At 46.9% G+C, this 19,087-nt stretch overlaps 1 protein-coding gene across 4 annotated transcripts in view; it reads left to right on the top strand.

Moving 5' to 3' along the window:
• The first annotated feature begins 848 nt into the window (after positions 1–848).
• The window catches only part of COLEC11 (collectin subfamily member 11), a 65,243-nt gene continuing 47,004 nt past the window's right edge, over positions 849–19,087 (top strand). For all 4 annotated transcript variants that reach the window (XM_090032619.1, XM_090032608.1, XM_090032626.1 and 1 more), the window contains exon 1: positions 849–1,110. The gene's annotated coding sequence lies outside the window, so the exon portion shown is untranslated. The remainder of the gene's footprint in view (positions 1,111–19,087) is intronic.

Below are 19,087 nucleotides of genomic sequence, written 5' to 3'. Positions count from 1 at the left end.
TATCAGTATAGACTTGGTCTGCACAGTGTTTTATTATGTAATGTAATATACTGCATAATATATATTTTCTGGGAAAAGCAGAAACAAGTTGTCTGTCATAGCAAAAAGAGAAGGGTAACAAAGATAGAGGTGTTCTTCATAAACCCATCTTTACCCCCTGTAAGCACTTTCTCACTGTGCATACATCACTGCACAGCTCAATCCTGAACTGTGCCAAGATCTCAGAAAAGATCTGTTGTTTAAGATGTATACTTACTGCACTAACATTTCCCTAGCACTGAAGTGCTGTGATTTACCAAAGAGTCAAACCATGACCACTGTTGAAGAGTGAACAGCAGTATGGTACAATAATTTAGAGGCTATATTGCAGGACATCTGAATTCCTTTTCTGCTCTTCCTACAGGCAGGAAACCTCCCTTTGATGTCAAAGGGCAACTTCCTGTGGGTAAGGAGAACAGAACAGCCTTGAAGATCTCAGCCATGTGTAGAATTTAGTACTTAGATTGTCATGAAGCAATGAGAGTTAGCTCTAAAACAGACGCATGTTTTCCTCCAGCAGTGAAAAATATTTGGGTTAATTGCAAAATAGGGGCAGAGGGATCTTGTGTAGGCAAACAAAGTGTTAATTTCACATATTAAAATTTGTCAAGGTTGCTGATCTTGACACAATCTATATATCATCTGCTGAAATTAAAGTGTGCAAGAAAAATCGTACTTTGATTGAATACAGTGCATGCAGCTGTGGTTGCCCAGATCTAAACAGTTAAAAAGGGGTTCCATGCTAGAAAAGGGGAGGGGAAAGTGAGTGCATTCCCAAAAAAGTACATTCCCAAAATAAAGAGCTTACATCATGGACCTTTTCAGCTTTCCCACACTTCCCTCCTAATTATTGTCCTGCAGGACAGCTGATCTTTTTCAAGCAGGAAGCTGTTTACAGATAACACTTGCAACTGTTTTGTCTGATTTGTTGAACTGTCGAAAAGCAAAAGCAACATCTTTTCAAATTAAAAACTGTCAGACTTCTGTAAACAGCAGCAATGAGGTTCATTTGTGCAGTGTCCCTGCAGTCACAGAGCGTTCCACGGTTCCCATTTTCTCAACAATCGTGAGGTAGGAGAGACTTTTGCAGTTTTACTGTTTCAAAGGGTATAAAGAGAACATCTGGATGGATGGTAGGAACCAATTATGTAAGTGGCAAAGTATGACTGACAACTGGTGTGTGTTAGGGGAAAGAGAAGTAAATAACAGGTTTGATGTACTGCTGTTTAGGAGGTAATGTGGAACTTACTGCTTACAGGAGCCTGTGTGATTTACTTCACATAACTCCTTTTTATTCTAGATTTTGTAATTTAAAATGTGAAGCAAGAAAGAGTGAATTGTAAGAATGGGGTGTTGGTTTTATTTTGAGTTTTCAAATTCTGTAATCAAGTTCAGTTGGTTTTAGAGTAGTCACTTTTCATCTCCACACCCATTAATGAGTTTTTGTAATTTCAGCTTTGTGTGTGTGTGTGTGTGTGTGTGTGTGTGTGTGTGTGTGTGTCTGGCTAGAACATTCATGGTTTAATTGCCAAAAGTGAGAGAGGATTGCTTGTTCTTCTTCATAATAGATAAAATCTCCATTTAACATTGAAAATGATAAACATTTCTCCAACACTTTCTCCCTCTTCCTCTTTCTTTTCCTCCCTCCATCTCTAAATTTCTTCTGCAGTACCAGGTTGTTGTGTATGAAAGATGAGTTTATAACGTAACCCTAATGCGAAGGAGAGAAGTCATGTTGTATGTGACATACTGAAGTAGATGATGGAGGATCTTATAATGACAAGGATATGTCAGTGGCTAGTAAAGGGGCACCGTTAGTGAAGACTGAATCACGGATAATAAAGACTGTATCTAGTGGTATATTCAATAAAGGATTTCATATACAACTGGTGGATGATATTACCTGCAAGGTTTGAGAGGGGAGAAAATAGCTTTTTATTGCAAAATTGTTTGTCTGCATAGTGGTGAAATACAGTTTTATTTTTCACTTGTCATACAAAGAAATTAAAGAAATCTCTGAGATGAAAAGATTACAAATTGCTGCTAAGTTGCTGAAAGGCTCTGAAAATGTAACTGGAAAAAATGGTGGTAATGTTCATTCTCAGCAGCTGCTTTTTGAGCATTTGGATTTTGGACATTTCCAATTTAAAATCACAGTCATTAAACAATTAGAGACAGAAGGTTGTGAAACAACCATTGATTTCTAGAAATGATTGCTAATTCAGAATAATGACATCAATCTTTCAGTCTATTACATCCCTTCTTGCAATGCTGGTAACACTTTGATCAGAATACATGAACTATATTTTTAAAAATAAGATATCACATGTCATTGCTTTGAAGTCTGGTTGATTTTGATTAGAATGAGGGAAAAAATGACAACTGATCTCAATCTTGAAACTGATTCATGGATCAGCCTGAGGCACTTGTGAGCTTCTGTGGAAGAGATTGACTCCTCTCTGCCAGGAAGTGCCTGGCATAATGTGATCCTGATATTGGTTAGGGCCTTTGGCCACTGCTATAATGCAAATAATAACAATCCTTCAGAAGAGAAGCATTTTTTTTCAAATGCTTTTGATTCTTTAAATACTATACTTTAGAAGTGAACATGTGGCTACACAAGATCACCTAAACAATACTATATTTTGTATTCTTAATACATTCATTATCAACCAAATATATAGTCAAACCTTTAACAGAAACTGTAGCAGAAGATTGAGTTTTCAACACAGCAGATCCTCATGAAAAGTGTCCACTTTCTAAGGGAAACTTTATTTTTGTCAGTTCTTTCTGGCTTAAATCCAAATTTTTTTTTTTTTTTAGCCAAGAATGTGACTTCTAGTGCCTTATGGGAATTAAAGTTTGTTCCTTTGACTCTGGGCCAGAACCTACAGATGAACTACATCTCCCATAAAGCCCCACGGTCAAGAGCTCCATGTTGTATTGCTTCTCCTGACTAACAGAGAAAACCATGATACATTATGTAGTTCAGCTGATCCACAGAGAAAGGCCACAAGAAACAAATGCCGGGCAAGGCATAGCCCCGTTGCTCCAAAATAGCTCAGAAAGTCAAGCAAATCCTCATTGTCATGTCGCTGGGGAGGAGCCAGCTTCATGCTTGTTTGGTAATCCATGTTAACACACAGGCAGTATCTCACCTGAGCCGTTATCATGGATTCACACCTGTCTAAGGTCCTTCTCCACAGTGCCCAAGTGCCTCACAGCGTCTAAAGTATTTTTCCTTGTGACACCCCCTGTGACACAATAATTACCCTATCCCCATTTTACAGATTGGGAACTGCAATTTGAAGGAAATTAAGAAGAATTTTGAAGGTAGCTAGACCTAGAAAATCCCATGAGGTGCTTAAAGCATGCATGGGCATTTCCTCAAAAGGCTTTCTTTTGGTGTCGTATTAATTTGTATGGGTGCCCTGTCCCCAGAATAAAATCCAGAATCCTTTGTCAGGCACCAACATGTCTTATACAGTGTACAGGAGATGTGTGTACCTGAGGTGAAAAGCCCTGCTCACTGAGTGGGAGCTACCTAGAAACAGCCAATAGGAAATGCTGGGGACAAACCTGGTCCAGACGTTAACTAGTACCTTCTACTAGTTCTAAGAATGCAAAGTTCATTAGCTACTGTGCCCATATCATGTATGACTGTTAGGCCAGGCTGGAGGATGTCGGAGGTGGAAGCTTTGCAGTAAGGCCACAGAGACTGACAGAGATTTAGACTTGGTCTTGTTTTGCGTGCTCTGCGAAGCTCCTTGGTCAGTGTTCTGAAGTGCTTCCTTTTAGTGTTGTCCCACAAATGCGGTATCAAAAGTGCACCAGCATAAAAAGCACAAGAAAATGCCAAAGATTAGCCACCAGTACTCCCGGTTTCACTACAGGTTTCTCTCGATTTATGCAGTACATGTATTCCTGGAAAACTGAGCATAAATTGAATTCACATAAAGGGAACCCAGTTTACAGTGTAACCAATAGGGATATGTTCCCATGGTGGTGAGGGAGGGAGTAAGGCTGGGACTAAGGAAGGGGTGGGGGGGTGCCCTTCCCGGGGCTGCAGCAGGGAGCAAAGTGGAGGGAACTGCCAGTGGGCACAGGGCAGGGGGCACGGCTCTTGCTGCAGCAGGGGCTGGGGTGAATGGGAACAAGCAGAGCCCTGGGGGGCACGGGATACAGTGCAGCTTGTACACACTCACCCCATCCCCTGCTGTAGCTGCCCCAGGAGCGGCCGACACCAGCTGCCTGCAGCCGCTGGGATGCACCATGCCCTGAACCCTCTGGGGCTCCAGTTGTCCCCATTCACCCCAGCCCCTGGGCTGTTCCATGCTGAGTGCAGGCAGGTCGTGTCAGCTGCTCCTAGGGCTGCTGCACTAGGGGCTGGGGTGAGTGGGAGCCCTGGGGGGCATGGGGCATGGCACAGCTTGTCCGCACTCACCCCACCCCTTCCTCTGCTGCAGCTGCCCCGGAAGTGGCAGGGGCTTTGCTTGTTCCTACTCACCCCAGCCCGTAGTGCAGTGGCCTCAGGAGCAGCTGACACCGCCTGCCTGCACCACGGCACGGCACAGTTGAGGGGTTGGGGACAACTGGAGCCCCGGAGGGTTCGGGGCACAGTGCAGCCCAGTGACTGCAGGCAGCCGGCATTGGCCACTCCTGAGGCAGGGGCTGGAGTGAGTGGGGTTCAGGGCATGGTGCAGCCCAGCAGCTGCTCCTGGGGCTGCTGCAGCAGGGACTGTGGTGAGTGCCCTTTCCCCTCTCCCCACAGACTTACCTGCTTGGGGGGGCACCTATGCCAATTGCATAAGAGTGAATAAACCTTGCATATAATAAATTTGGGGTATAAAAAAAGTCATTGCATAAGAGTGAATTTGCATATACAGAACCTGCATAAATCAAGGGAAACCTGTAGTACGCTGAATAGCCCTAGTGACGGGAGTGTTTAGCTATGTTCCATACTGCAAGAATGCTTAACAAAGAGGGTAGTGAAGCATTGGTTAGCATGTTGATTAATGTAATGCAGAGAGAGCCACAAATTATTTATGAATCACTTTCCTTTGCTGAGGAAGGCAATAAGAACAACTATGACATCATTCTTGAAAAGCTTTGCAAGCTTATCTTTCTTGAGAGGGACGTGTGGCCATGTTTTTATCGGAGAGGGTGCAGATGTACAGAGGAAGCTTGGAAGCTTTTGTAAGGGCACTAAATGATGAATGAGAACATTGTGACTTTTACCAGCTGTAGAGAATGCAGAAAATTTGTTGAACACCTGAGATTTAAATCAAAGATATTTAAGAAAATTGTAATGAATGGCTAATTCTCCAAATGACAGCACAGTGAAGATGAAAGGAATCAAGTAAGAAAATAGTTTTTCTTTTCTCCCGCCCAGGCGGAGGATCGGACTTGAAGATCTACAAGGTCCCTTCTGACCCTACTTCTATGATTCTATGATAGTGTAAAGCTGGCACAGAAAGTACTATTCTTGCATAGGAAAGAGAAGCAACAGGGGAAAAAAGTCTTTTAATTAATTCAGTGATCAAAAGTGTTGAAAGGAGAAAGTGGGATAGAAAACCCTGGAGCTAAGAGCTAGCCTGACAACTGTACAAGTTATTATGGTGGTCCAATAAAAGATATCAGCAAAAACACCCTGCTTTTGTCAGATTACAGGAAAGCAGCCAGGCTTTATTCTGTGCTCTTCTTAATTTGTTAGCACAGAATATGCAGTATTTTTCAGCTGGAAAACCGCTACAGTAAAGCCCTGGTCATTGTGTGTCGGAGTGGTTTGCTACCCATATAGTTCACAGGAGGTTGCCAAATTAAATATGAGCTGCTCAGCTGTTTGCTGCAGCTTTATTTCAAAGGAACATGTCAGTGGGAGCTCAACACCAGTCCCATACAACTGACTGAGAGGTGGTGTCTTGGAAATAAAAGCCATAGCAAAGAGCTGGCATATGTTGTTAACCATGCCCAGTGGTTTGTTACACATGTCTATACTGGCTAGCTTTTGAACCCTCATTTTTGAGGGGTGAGGGGTAAAGAATGGAACCCTGCAAAGGATCTGTATTCTGCTTTGCTTCTAATATAGACCAGAAATTCTAGTAAAATATAAATTGGCTTGGAGAAGTAGCAATATCTTTTGTGGAGGGGCAGCAGTTTTATTTCTAGAAATATTTGAGTATTTGACTATAGGAATCTTTGTAAATATTAATACCATACTACTTTGTCACGGAAGTGATGCCAGTAACACTTGTTACTGTTATTTTGGGTGTGGGGGGAAGGGTGTTTTTGTTCTGTGTTTGCAGACATATTTCCAGCTAAGTGCAGATTCTCTTGTATTAAAGAGTAAGACTGATGTCTAGTATTCACATGAGTCCGTGGTCAGAGATGTAAGAAAGTCATTGGGATTATGTGATGAAACAGAAGAAGCAAGTAGAGAGCCTATGGCAGGATGAATAACACCTGTTTCCTAGGATCAATCAGTGACATTTAGGAATTAGGGTGGACTGCTCATCTTACAATATTCAACACAATTCTTCAATTTAAACTTGATTTAGGAGCAGAGTCTGTTGGGGATGACAAAGTTAAACAGCCTTGTTTGAACTCCAAGGCTAGAGACAGAAGTTACATATAAACCAGTTTAAGTGATTGGAAACTGGTTTAAACCTGTAACAGAACAGAAGTTCAGCTCACATAAACCCAGCTTGAGAGAAACCTGGATACCTGCAGTATCAGATTTAACTGAGTTAGGTTAAACTGGTTTATGGAACTTCTGTCCCAGATCCCCTCCCAACTCGAGTTTGGCCATAGTCCCCCCGTATTTCATTCCAGGAGTGTTTGTGGGTAGGCAGGTGAGCAGGCTAGCCTCTGCCACTGCTCCTTTGCTCCGGCCAGCTGGGCTGGCCCCACCCTGTGCTGTTGCAAAGCAGGGCAGGGGGAGGCAAAGCAGAGAAAAGAAGCCCCCTGCCCAGCCTGGGTTCCCCACCCCTCCAACTGGCTCCTCCTCCCTCAGGCCAGATCATGTGGACAGACCTGCCCCCTGCAGGTTTCTGCATCTGACCTGCAAGGGAGATGGGGGGAAAGGAGCTCCCCTACCACACATATCGGGGGTTGCACAGTGTAGAGCACCTTCTCTGGGGTGCTCCCATCTCTTCCACCTGGCCCAAGCCCCTGGGCTGCCCGATGTGCATGGGTTCCAGCAGGACATGTTGGGTGGCCTAGGAGGCTTCTGCCATGCAGCAAGGACAATAACATGCCACATGGGGAAGGTTTTCAGGGACATGTGGGGAGTGGATTGGAGCTCTGCCCTGGGCCCCAGCCCCATGCTGTTACCAATCCCAGTCCTGGACACCACTCCCGACCCCCCACAGTCCAATTCCATTTGCCTGATTGAGTGCACATCGCCCATTGGGTCCTGGCCTGGTCTCCATAGGGACCCCACCTGCCCACCTACAAGTTTTGTTTGGCACCCTGTGGCAGGACGAGGCCTAGGGGTGTCATGAACTCCCCTAGCACCCCCTACCTACCGTGCCAAATCGGTTTCCATGCACCCTCTTTATCTTGCCCGTCATGTCTTTGATGTTAATAGTAAAAGGGAGACTGCCTTTTTACCCTCTTTGACACGGTGCCTTGAGATGTCCCAGTCTGTGCCCTGCCTTCGGTGACATGGTGCACTCTAACCTCTGGGGCTACGCGTGGGCCTTACAGTTACCCGTGCCCTCATGGACACTCTCCGGCTTGTCTCCCTAACTGCCGGCGCCCGCACTGGGGCCTCGCCTCCCGTGCTTTCGCCTGCACTGGGGCCTCCTACAATCGAGGCTCAGGTGGCCATAGCTGTGCCTGGCCTCCAGACCCCCTTTCTGGGTCTTGCACCCCACTGGGGCTTCTCACCTGCACCCACACTGGGGCTTTACCCTCCCGATACTGCCCACACTGGGACCGGGGTCGATACACCCCAAAACATAGCGCCCTCTCCGGCACCAGGAACCCCCACACTACTGGGGAGCTCCTATGAGGCCTCCTCCAACCCCTACAGCCTCACCCGGTCCTCCAGTCTTATACAACAACAAAACAGAAAACACACTCCTGTGTTACAACATAAATTCCAAGCCAAACTGGCTAACTTTCATTCACATCCCTACTAGGGTTTCCTCCACCCAGTATCCTCATGCAGAAGCCACACAGACCATCAGGCTTCCCTGCTCTGCTTGCTCCAACAGAGCTCTACCTTCCTCAACTGCCAGAGGGGAACTGACCTCTGGCTCAGCCTGGCTTGTTTATATAGGCCAGGCCCTGCCCCCTTCCAGTCAGCTGACCAAACTGGTTGTCTCAGCAACCCACACCTGTGCTGCTTTGGTGACTGGCAGCTGAGCCTCCCCCTTCTCACCACTAGTCTCTCACAGGTTGCTTCCATTTCAGGTGCAGGGCCCTTAAGTGCCCTGCGACACACCCCCGGTGGTGGGTGCGGGACGGATGGGTTGGGTAGTAGATCCAGGTCCAGTGGTGGGAGCAGACACTGACAGCAGCAGCCAGGCAGAGTGAACTGCTGCTGTGGGGGCTGCTGGGAAACTGAGTACAGCTGCTGCATCACCCCTGACACACTGCATACCTGGGGGTGGCAGGACTGGCTTCATGTGCCACAGCCTGGGCTCCCCCCCAGGCCTGGGCCAGGTGGGGCCAAGGGACCCACCGTGGGCCAGATAAAATCCCTTGCCAGGCCAGATCTGGCCTGCAGGCTGTGTTTTGCCCACCCCTGCTTTTAGAGGGAAAGCATTGAACCTAGATCTATCTAGAGTGATCTATCCCCTATTCAATACCCACCTTAGCATCCACCATTATTGGTTTAGAGATTCCAAAAGAAACCTCTCCAGCTGTTCTGTTCAACAGTTATTGATAGCTCTATTATTAGGGACCTATTGAAATCATGATGGCGCAATTTTCATGGAAACCACAATTTCAGGTTGGCTGCAGAAAAAAGTGCAGGATCTGCAAAAAACCTGCAGATTCTGCCATTTTGCAAAACCTCCCCCCAAAACAGAAAAAAACCCAACAACTTAGTCGCAGGAAGGATTCATGGAGGGGGACAAGGTGGGACAGGGTTGCTCACAGCTGGAGGCTGCTTCTGTGCCTCTTGCTGTGAACAGCCCTGCCCCTACCTGCCCCCCACCCTTGCTGCTCTATCTCTCCCCCTCTGTCCTCTCCCCCGCTGTCCCCTGCTTCAGGTTCTCCCTGTGCTTCAAGACTGCAGGGCTTCCCAGCCTTTTCTTTGCTTGCTAGTAAGTGTTTTTTTGCAACAAGTCTGCCAAAATCACAGAGCCCACCACTTGGGGATGGGCCAAAACCACAGCTTAATTCCCTGATTAAACCCAGGGAGTCATTAATCTGTACTTAATAACACATGGATTAATGGCTTCCCTGGGTTTAATCAGAGTAATTAAGCCATGGTTTTGGGCCATGTGGTAATCTGCAGGTGGGGACTGCCAGGGTCTGTTGGCCAGTGAGAGGTGTGGGGGAGCTGTGCCACACTCAGCCCACAAAACAGTGGCTATCCCTCAGATCTGCTGTCGAAATTGGCTGGCTGCCTGCTCAAATTCGGCAGCCCCCTACTTATCGTCCTTGAAATTATCTGGTCTCTCTTTGACCCTGGCTGTGCTATCTGCTTCTACTATCTTCTGTGGCAATAAATTCCAAGTTAACTACCTATTGCATTAAAACCCTCCCCCTGCCAAGTCCCCAACTTTCTCTTATTAGTTTTAAACCTGTCTTCTACTAATTTTAGTAGGTGCCCAATAGTTCTAGCATTCTGGGATTTAGTTCCTCATTCACTTGGTCTACACCCTTCATGATTTTATAGACCTCTGTCATATTCCCCCTCAGCCTTCTCCTTTCCAAACTGAAGAGTCCTATCCTTTTTTAGTCACTCTTGGTATGGAAACTCCTCCATACATGTAATCATTCTGGTTGCCCTTACCTGTATCTTTTAAAATTTTACTACATCCTTTTTGAGATGTGAAGAACAGAGCTGTACATGATATTCAATATCCCAGTGTTCTGGTAGTCATTTGTTCTGTATCAAGCATTGCACAATCCATTTTGTTTATAACATTTTATGTTTTCACCTTCTTGTTTTAAAATTATTTTAGGTTCACCACTTAATTCCATGCTCCAGCAGTGTCATGGTAAGAGAGATCCTTAATCCCTCCATCTGAAGTTCTGCTGGAGATAGTCCAGAGGCAGGCAGGAGTGCTGTATATGTGTTAATATTTGCAGAAATCTTTAAAGCTAGTATTCCACTATCTCTAAAATAAGATGCTGAAAAAATAAAACATCAGAAAAAAATGGTTTGTTCAATATTTGATATAGAACAAAATGACTTCCAGAATACTGTGGTATCATGTATTATGTACAGTTTTGATCTTTGCAGCTGAAAAACCAATGTAGTGGTTTTAGTAGTCTATGTTACTCTCAAATCTATTCTGAAAATCAAAGTTCTTTGCAACCACATGGAATGTCTCAGAGGCAAACTGAATGCAGTTATCTGACACGAGAACTTCAGGAACTCTGCATCTTGCAAATACTGACTTAATGTTCTAGATGATGTGTGCTGATGAGGTCTATGTTGAAACAGCCAAATCAATATATCTGGAGAAGTAATCAACTACAATAATGTATGTGTGTCCTTTCTGGAAAGACAAATCTGTTGCTATTTGTTGCTAAGGTCTGTCGGGTAACTTTCTAGAGACTAATGGTTTTTGTGTTTGTTTTTTGCCTTGTTAACATTCTTTGCAACTCACTACTTGTATTTGCAGTTGCGTACTTGGACTGGGACAACATATAGGTTTTTGTGCTTGCAGTCTGCACTTGTCTATGCCTTGGTGTCCATCCTGGATCTTCAAGAAGATCTTTCTGATGTACCATAGGGACCAGAATACCCTGTCTTTTCAGAAGCAGACCTTTGGCCATGTGAAGGTCATTTTAGCCTTGCAAATATGATAGTAGGCCTGTGCAAAGCAGCAAATATTAAATTCAGATTCAGATTCGGCCAATTCAGAAGGACAGTGATTCGATTCTGTGATTCGTGTCACTGTCCCGATTCAATTTGGCCGATTCAGAGATTTGGTCATAGACTATAATGGGGAAAATACCTAAAATACCTATAACTTCATAATTTTTTTTCAGATTTGGATGAAAACAGCAGGGATGGTTGCCCTCTTTGAGGGCATGAAGCCTGACAAGTTACAAGGAGATAGGTGCAAGAGTTTCTGTGAAAGTGCCCCTCAAACTGTTGAAAACAAAACTTGTATCACTTGTGTATGTTAAAGGGTGTAGATTGTAGCCGTGTTGGTCTAAGTACATAGACAGACAAAGTTCTTTGGGTCAATCTGATATCTTTTATTAGACCAACTGAATAGTTGGAGAAATATATCTTAGCAAGCTTCCAGGTTTAAAAACCCCAGGCTGAGGAAGCATCTGCAGTAGGTGTGTATGCTCTTCCTGGATGGAAGGAATAGTAAAGAAGCCAGAGGCTGGTATGCATGCAAGAAAGGCAGTCAGTGAAAAAGTAAATTGAGGTGTCAGGGGCTGAGAGACAGGCTGGGGGTTGGGGGAAGGGGGATGTAGCAGGTAAAAGTGGAGAGGTACTTGGGGAGTCAGATGTCAGACAGGTTATCGTGTGTTATAAATCCAATGTCAATATTGAATCCATGTGTTTTTGTGTCTAGCAGGTTGAAGAAGTGAAGTTCATAGGCTTATCTATGAAAAGTATTTTGTAAATTCAAACAAACACCAAAACTTGCTAACCACATCACCAGAAGCAAGCTTCCTAGAGCCTAAAACACACTGAATGGATCCAGACCAGGCCATAACAAGAAATGCAAAACCTGCCAACATATCTCCAGTACCCCCACAATTACTACACCCCACAACAGAACCATCACCACTCCTGGATCTTACAGCTGCAACTCCAGAAATGTTATATATCTCATCCAGTGCACCAAATGCCTTGATGGAAAATATGTAGGAGAGACGAAACAACAACTGCATACCAAACTGAATGCACAGTGGACATCTATTAAAGACAAAAGTACCCAATGACCAGTGGGGGCACATTTCTCACAAGAAAACCACTCTCTTCACTCTCTCAGTCCTGATCCTCAAAGGGAATTTACAAAACACTTTTCACAGATGAGTCTATGAACTTCACTTCATCAACTTCCTAGATATAAAAACTCATGGACTCAATATAGATATTGGATTTATGACACACTATAACCTGCCTGACACCTGATTCCCCAGGTACCTCTCCACTTTTACCTGCTACACCCCACCCTAAACTGTCTCTCACCCCTGACACCTCAATTTACATTTTCCCTGACTGCCTTTCTTGCATGCGTAACAGCCTCTACCTTCTTTACTATTCATTCTATCCAGGAAGAGCACACACCAACTGCAGATGCTTCCTCAGCCTGACGAAGGGTTTTTAAACCCGAAAGCTTGCTAAGATATATTTTTCCAACTGTTTAGTTGATCTAATAAAAGATATCAGATTGACCCAAAGAACCTTGTCTGCCTTGTGTGTGTTAAGTCAGAGTGAGATAAATGCAGCAGGGATGGTAGCCTCTAACAGGGGTCCTTCCCAGTGTTAGTTAGATCTTGGCCTGCCCCATCTACCTGTTTCTGGGCCAGCTGCCCACCCCTCTTTTCCTGCCATGTCTTGATGGACAACTGATTCAGATGTTACCCAGGCAGGAGGCTGCCCATTTAGGCCCCTGATGTCTAGGGGTGACATTCAGTCCACAGCTCTGTACCTCCCCTCCACTGCAGCCCATGCCTTGCAAATTGCATCCTTCACTCCCTCCAGCTGTGGTCACCTCTCTGGGACCTTTGGCTCCTTCTTATGCCCTGGCCTTACCTTCAGGCCAGTCAGAATCCTGAGCCTCTTGCTCTGGGCATTCCTCACGGTATGCCCCTGGCCCTTCAACCCCCACTTGAGTCCTGGCCACATCACAGACCAGCCAAGGATAGCTCAGGTCAGATCTGAGCCGCCTGCCTGTTCTCACTCTCACAACTCCACTGTAACCAATAAGTCTCAGGCCTCTCAAAGATCTTACAGGTTTGGGCTTCCCCCAGCCAGGACTGTGCATGTGTGCAGTGGCTGGAGGTTATCAGGCACTCCCTACCCACCTTTTGCTAATCTTGCATTGGCTTCATCATCAATGTGGACAGCACAGGAGAGCATGCTGCCTAGATAGGCAAACTTGTTGACCATAGACAGTTGGCCTTTAACTGAGATGTGTGGTTCCTGGGGTATTGTGCCAGGTGCAGGTTGAAACATTACTTTGGTCTTCTTTGTGTTAATAGTGAGTCTGAAGTTGTCACAGGCTGATGAGAGTAGGTCCATGGATTGTTGCATGTCAACCTTTGAGCCTACGCATAATGCACAGTTATCAGTGAAGAGGACATCATGAAGCGTGGCTTTGTTTAGATCAACGAATGTGAGGAAAAGATTGACATTCTGTTCCTGGCACTTTTCTTGAAGCTGCCAGACTGCAAACACCATGTCAGTGTTTCCGGGTCATTTTCTGAAGCCACATTGACTCTCAGACAGTAGGTCATTCAGATGGTTATTCAGCTGGTTGAAGAGGACTCTTGTGAGTATCTTTCAGGAAGATGAGAGGAGGGATGTGCCCCTGTAGGTGTCAGAGCATTGGCAATTTCCCTTTCTCTTGTACAGATGGACAATGGAGGTATCCTTCAATTCTTGGGAGACTATGTCCTGTGAGCAAATACTGCATAAGATTGTGGTTAGTTTCTCTGCAAAGCCATGACCACCTGATTTGTAGACCTTTGCTGGAATTGCATTGGCTCCAGGAGCTTTGCCACTAGACATTTGTTTCATAGATTTCATAGATTTCATAGACATCAGGGCTGGAAGGGACCTCGGGAGATCATCGAGTCCAGCCCCCTGCCCAAAGGGCAGGAAGTCAGCTGGGGTCATAGGATCCCAGCAAGATAAGCATCCAATTTACTCTTGAAGGTGTTCAATGTAGGTGCTTGAACCACCTCCGCTGGCAGACTGTTCCAGCCCTTGGGGGCTCGGACAGTAAAGAAATTCTTCCTTATGTCCAGCCTGAAACGGTCTTGCAGGAGTTTGTGACTGTTCGACCTCATCATCCCTTGGGGCGCTCTGGTGAACAGACGTTCCCCCAGATCCTGGTGGTCACCCCTGATAAACTTATAGGTGGCTATCAGATCACCCCTGAGCCTGCGCTTTTCCAGGCTAAAGAGTCCCATGGCTCTCAGCCTGTCATCGTACGATCTGTTTTCCTGACTTCTGATCATGCGCGTGGCTCTCCTCTGGACTGTTGTATGAGAGATTAGCGAAAGCTAGCATGGCCTTTGGCAGACTCCATAAGAAGCGGTACAAGGACACCCTAAAGGTGCCCCTAAAGAGTTTCGGCATCCACCCAGAGTCATGGGGCAAATTGCTCATGACTGTCCATCCTGGAGGTCCCAAATCCAGAATGGAGCATTGACCTTTGAACAGTACCACATGGCAGAAGCAATGAAGTAATGCGCAGCTAAGAAAACAAAAACCTCCTGTATCCAGTCTTCATCGCTCTCCTGCCCCTGCTGCAGCAGATTTTTCAAAGCAAAGATCGGACTTATAAGTCACCTATGTACTCATGTGACCTAGCCTCCACCCCCACTTCGTTATCTTCTCTTTCCCTTTTTTCTCCTTTTCCTTCTTTCTCCTTTTCTCTTCTCTCCTTCCCTTTTTCTTTCCTACTTCTTTTTCCTCTTCTTCCCTCTCCTCCTCCCACTGGATATGATTATCTTTGCCCACAAAGGACAAACAACAACACCTGCCTTTCACCAGGGAGGTTCATGGGTCTGGCATTTCCTGTAGTGGTCGTGCTACTGGCAGACCCACCAGGCCTCCCTATCCTGGCAGGGTACAGTTTTAGGTCATGTCCAGGACCTGGGGTCTTCTTCTTCCCCATAGCCTCAGTCTATACCTCCAAGTTCTTCCTGGCATGGGAGCTCAGCAAGGAGATGTTCTTTCCCTGCTGGCTGGTGATAAACTAAGCTGCTGCCTCCAGCTCTGGGAGTGGGGTATTAAATGGTTCTAAATTCAAATAAAAAAAGCAAATAGGTTCAGAGTGAGGAGGGTGGCACTCACTCTGTCTGCATGTGGAGCTTGGGAAACCCCAGCCAGCAGGAGGTTCATGTTCAGGAACACCAGCTGCACCATCAAACCAGGATCCAAGGAGATGCGGTGGGGTGTCACAACATCACCAACAATGCTGAACACCCTCTCGCTTGGAACACTGGTTGGTGGACAGGACAGCTGTTGCCAGGCAACCGTGGCTAGATCCTGCCACATCTGGCTATGGGTTGCCTAATAGGCCAAGGGGTCGCAGTGCAGCAGCTCCACATCCTCGGTGAGATTGATAGGCACTGAGGCCTCCATGTTACCTGCCGGATGGTGGGGTCTGGTGTCTCTGGACCTCAACATTGAAACCATACCCTTGGCCCACATTGGCAGAGGCTGTGGTGGAGGAGATTGACTGGTGCTTGAAGTGCTGGCACGGCAAAGTGGATCCCCCTCTTCCACGTCCCCCCACCTTTGCCTTTCTGCCTCCCTGATTCTGCTCACCAGCACCTCCGTCCAGTAATCCAAGGTCTTACTGCTGCAGATGCTTCCCCTTCAGCTTCAGGTTGTGTATACTTGCTAGCATGTGGGCTGTACTGGACCACAACGCATCCAGACTTTTTTTTGATGCCCTCCTTCAGCTGCTTCACCAGTGCCTGCACCTCTGGTGAAAGCTGCTTGCTCTAGCCAGGAACATTGATCCCCTGGAACTTCCATTTGATTCTCAAGCTTCTTCACTATAGGAATCACCTGGCTAAGGAAGGCATCGCCAGCACTGAGACTTCTGGTGGCCTCGAGGAATGGCTTGGACCACCAAGATCTGGGAGATTGTATCTTACTCAGTTTTGTTGAGGGGGCTGCTGATCCCAGTCTCCCCAACCAAGGCCATCTCGTGGATGCCTTCTGTTGCTTGATCAGCCTTTCAAGCATCAGGTATGTGGAGTTCCACCGAGTCTCCACATCCTGCATGATTTTGTGCTGTGGGATGCTCAGCTCTGCCTGCTTTTCCCACAGCACCCGGCCCCCCCCAATGCTTTGGTGGAGGTAGCCTACCACCTTCCTGGATTTTTAAATGAGCTGGCTGGTAAAAGTAATGACAGCACCGTCACCAGGAGCCCTGTCCCCCTCCAAGGTATCCCTGATTGTGAGGTGGAACTTGTGTGCCACACAGCAGATGCCAACAAAGTTGTCGGTGATCATGAACCGGTGGGTGAGCTTGGCCTCCCCAATGAGCCACCCCTGCACATGCAGTTCATGGTCCCATGATCTCCCTTGCCATGTGGGACTCATCCATCACCTCCGCTTGAAGGAGAGCCCACCAATGCCCTGACTGATCGCACCAGTGCCCTGTAAGAGTAAGGTATGCCTGATCTCCACCCTGGCTGCTCCAGATGTCCGAAGTGAAGTGCAAAGCTACCTGCGGCCCTGCCTTCTGCAGTCCCTCCCTCAAGTACTCCCTGCATGCCTCATACAGGGAAAGCACCACTGTCCTGCTAAAGGTGGTGTGTGGGGGCACTTGGTAGGACGGAACCACAAGTGCCATGAGCTGCCTGAACCCTGGATGCTTAACAAAGGAGAAGGGCTGACCACACAGAGCAAGCATCTCCCAATGCTCTGGATGATCTTGCTCACCTTGGGAATGTGTCTCCCTTTGTCTCCACCTTTCCCCCACTGGTCCAGGGTGTCCTGCCTCTGCTTCTTGGGGACGGGGGCTTTGGAGTGAAAAGGGGACTTCTTTTTGGGCAAACTACAGGAGGAATAAGGGCAAGGGGGTGGTGCCTCCTAAGATGCAGCAACATTGCCGTGCTGGTGAAGTGTTTCTCTTCCTTGCCCCAGCTGATCTGCTTTTGGCAGTGCTGGCAGATAGCATACCTGAGATCATTTGCCACATCAGAATGATCCACCTGCTTCTGGGTTGAGGGTGGGGATCCTGCCTTATCCCCCTCTTCATTAGGCAGAGTCACATCAACAGGAGGAGCTCAGCCACCTGCCCCACAACCTCCTCCAAAGTGCCTTCCAGGAGAGATCTGCCTTTAGGAAAACTTTGAGGGGTGTGGAGCACAAACTCAGATTCCCCCTCCATCCCCAGAATTTCCTTAGCTATGGCACTCAGCTCTTCTGCTTCCAGATCCAGCTCCTCCTCTGGCACTGAAAGGCTTACACGGGGAACTAAAATTGGGGTGGAGACTGTCATGCTGGTGGTTATTAATGGTGTTAGTGGAGGTGGTGCAAGTGCAGATACTGCTACTACCTCCTTGCTCCCACTAGCAGCAGAAGACTCATTGCTTCCAGGAAAGAGGGTGCATGAGGGTTGTGGGGGGGACTTGCAGCTCTCCCTCTGCCCCCTCTCCCTACCATGCCAGAAGACCTAGCACCTGCCTTTCCAGCATGCTTCATAATGTTTGGTGTGATGCAAAATGTGTGTGTGTCTGTAATATATGTTGTGCTTTCCTGCACAGTGTAGACACACTGTCAGGGAAAACACAGAAGAAGAGAGACTAGCTAGCTACCAAGAGACTAGATAGCATGCTAGAGCCTTTCAGACTCTGCTGGTCCAAGACAGACACAGCTCACAAAGCCACAGATTACTTCACATACAGCCTTATATGTTGTTTCTATGTCCCTCCCCCAGATCACTATGATTAGAAGGGAACTTAGGGAAAGATCACAGTCACTGGCCAGCTATGGATGTCAATACCAGAGCAGTCTTTCCCCCACCTCTTTCCCCTCCCTTTTCTCAGTTTCTATTTCCTGCAAGCCTGCCTTCCAAATCTCTGAATGTTTCTGAATCTTTTCTGAATTGATTCAGAGGCTTCCAATTTGATTTGGACCTTTTAATGGGTCTCCTGCTTTAATTTGGATTTGGAGATTTAGCTGCCAAATTGGGCCGAATCTTAGATTTCATAGATTTCATAGACATCAGGGCTGGAAGGGACCTCGGGAGATCATCAAGTCCAGCCCCCTGCCCAAAGGGCAGGAAGTCAGCTGGGGTCATAGGATCCCAGCAAGATAAGCATCCAATTTACTCTTGAAGGTGTTCAATGTAGGTGCTTGAACCACCTCCGCTGGCAGACTGTTCCAGCCCTTGGGGGCTCGGACAGTAAAGAAATTCTTCCTTATGTCCAGCCTGAAACGGTCTTGCAGGAGTTTGTGACCGTTCGACCTCGTCATCCCTTGGGGCGCTGTGGTGAACAAACGTTCCCCCGGATCCTGGTGGTCACCCCTGATAAACTTATAGGTGGCCATCAGATCACCCCTGAGCCTGCGCTTTTCCAGGCTAAAGAGTCCCATGGCTCTCAGCCTGTCATCGTAAGATCTGTTTTCCTGACCTCTGATCTGCGCGTGGCTCTCCTCTGGACTTTCTCAAGCTTCTCCACATCCTTTTTGAATTGTGGAGCCCAAAACTGGACGCAGTACTCCAGCTGCGGCCTCACCAAGGCCGAGTACAAGGGGAGAATGACGTCCCGGGATTTGCTCGAGAAGCATCTATGGATGCAAGCCAGCGTTTTGGTCGCTTTATTAGCCGCAGCATCGCATTGCAGGCTCATGTTCATCTTGTGGTCAATGATGACCCCCAAGTCTCTTTCTTCTGTAGTGCTATCCAACATAGGTTAGATGAACATTTTGCTGGGGTCATTTGACCCCAGTATTCTTTCCTGCCATGGCAGGGGGTCGGACTAGATGATCTGCTCAGGTCCCTTCCGACCCTACAAACTATGAAACTATGAAACTATAGCACTGCCGAGCCTATAAGGATGCTGCAGGTTTTTCCTCCCAAGGTGGAGAAATTTGCATTTTTCGGTGTTAAACACCATCAGGTTCTCGTCCGCCCATTTGCTGAGCTTGTCCAGGTAAGCCTGGATCACTCGCCTATCTTCTGGCGTGGATGCTTTG

The sequence above is a fragment of the Crocodylus siamensis genome, chromosome 1, assembly GCF_052110815.1.
Source record: "Crocodylus siamensis isolate JL-2025a chromosome 1, ASM5211081v1, whole genome shotgun sequence".
In the NCBI taxonomy this organism is placed as follows: domain Eukaryota; kingdom Metazoa; phylum Chordata; order Crocodylia; family Crocodylidae; genus Crocodylus; species Crocodylus siamensis.
This window is presented reverse-complemented; position numbering and strand designations above follow the sequence as displayed.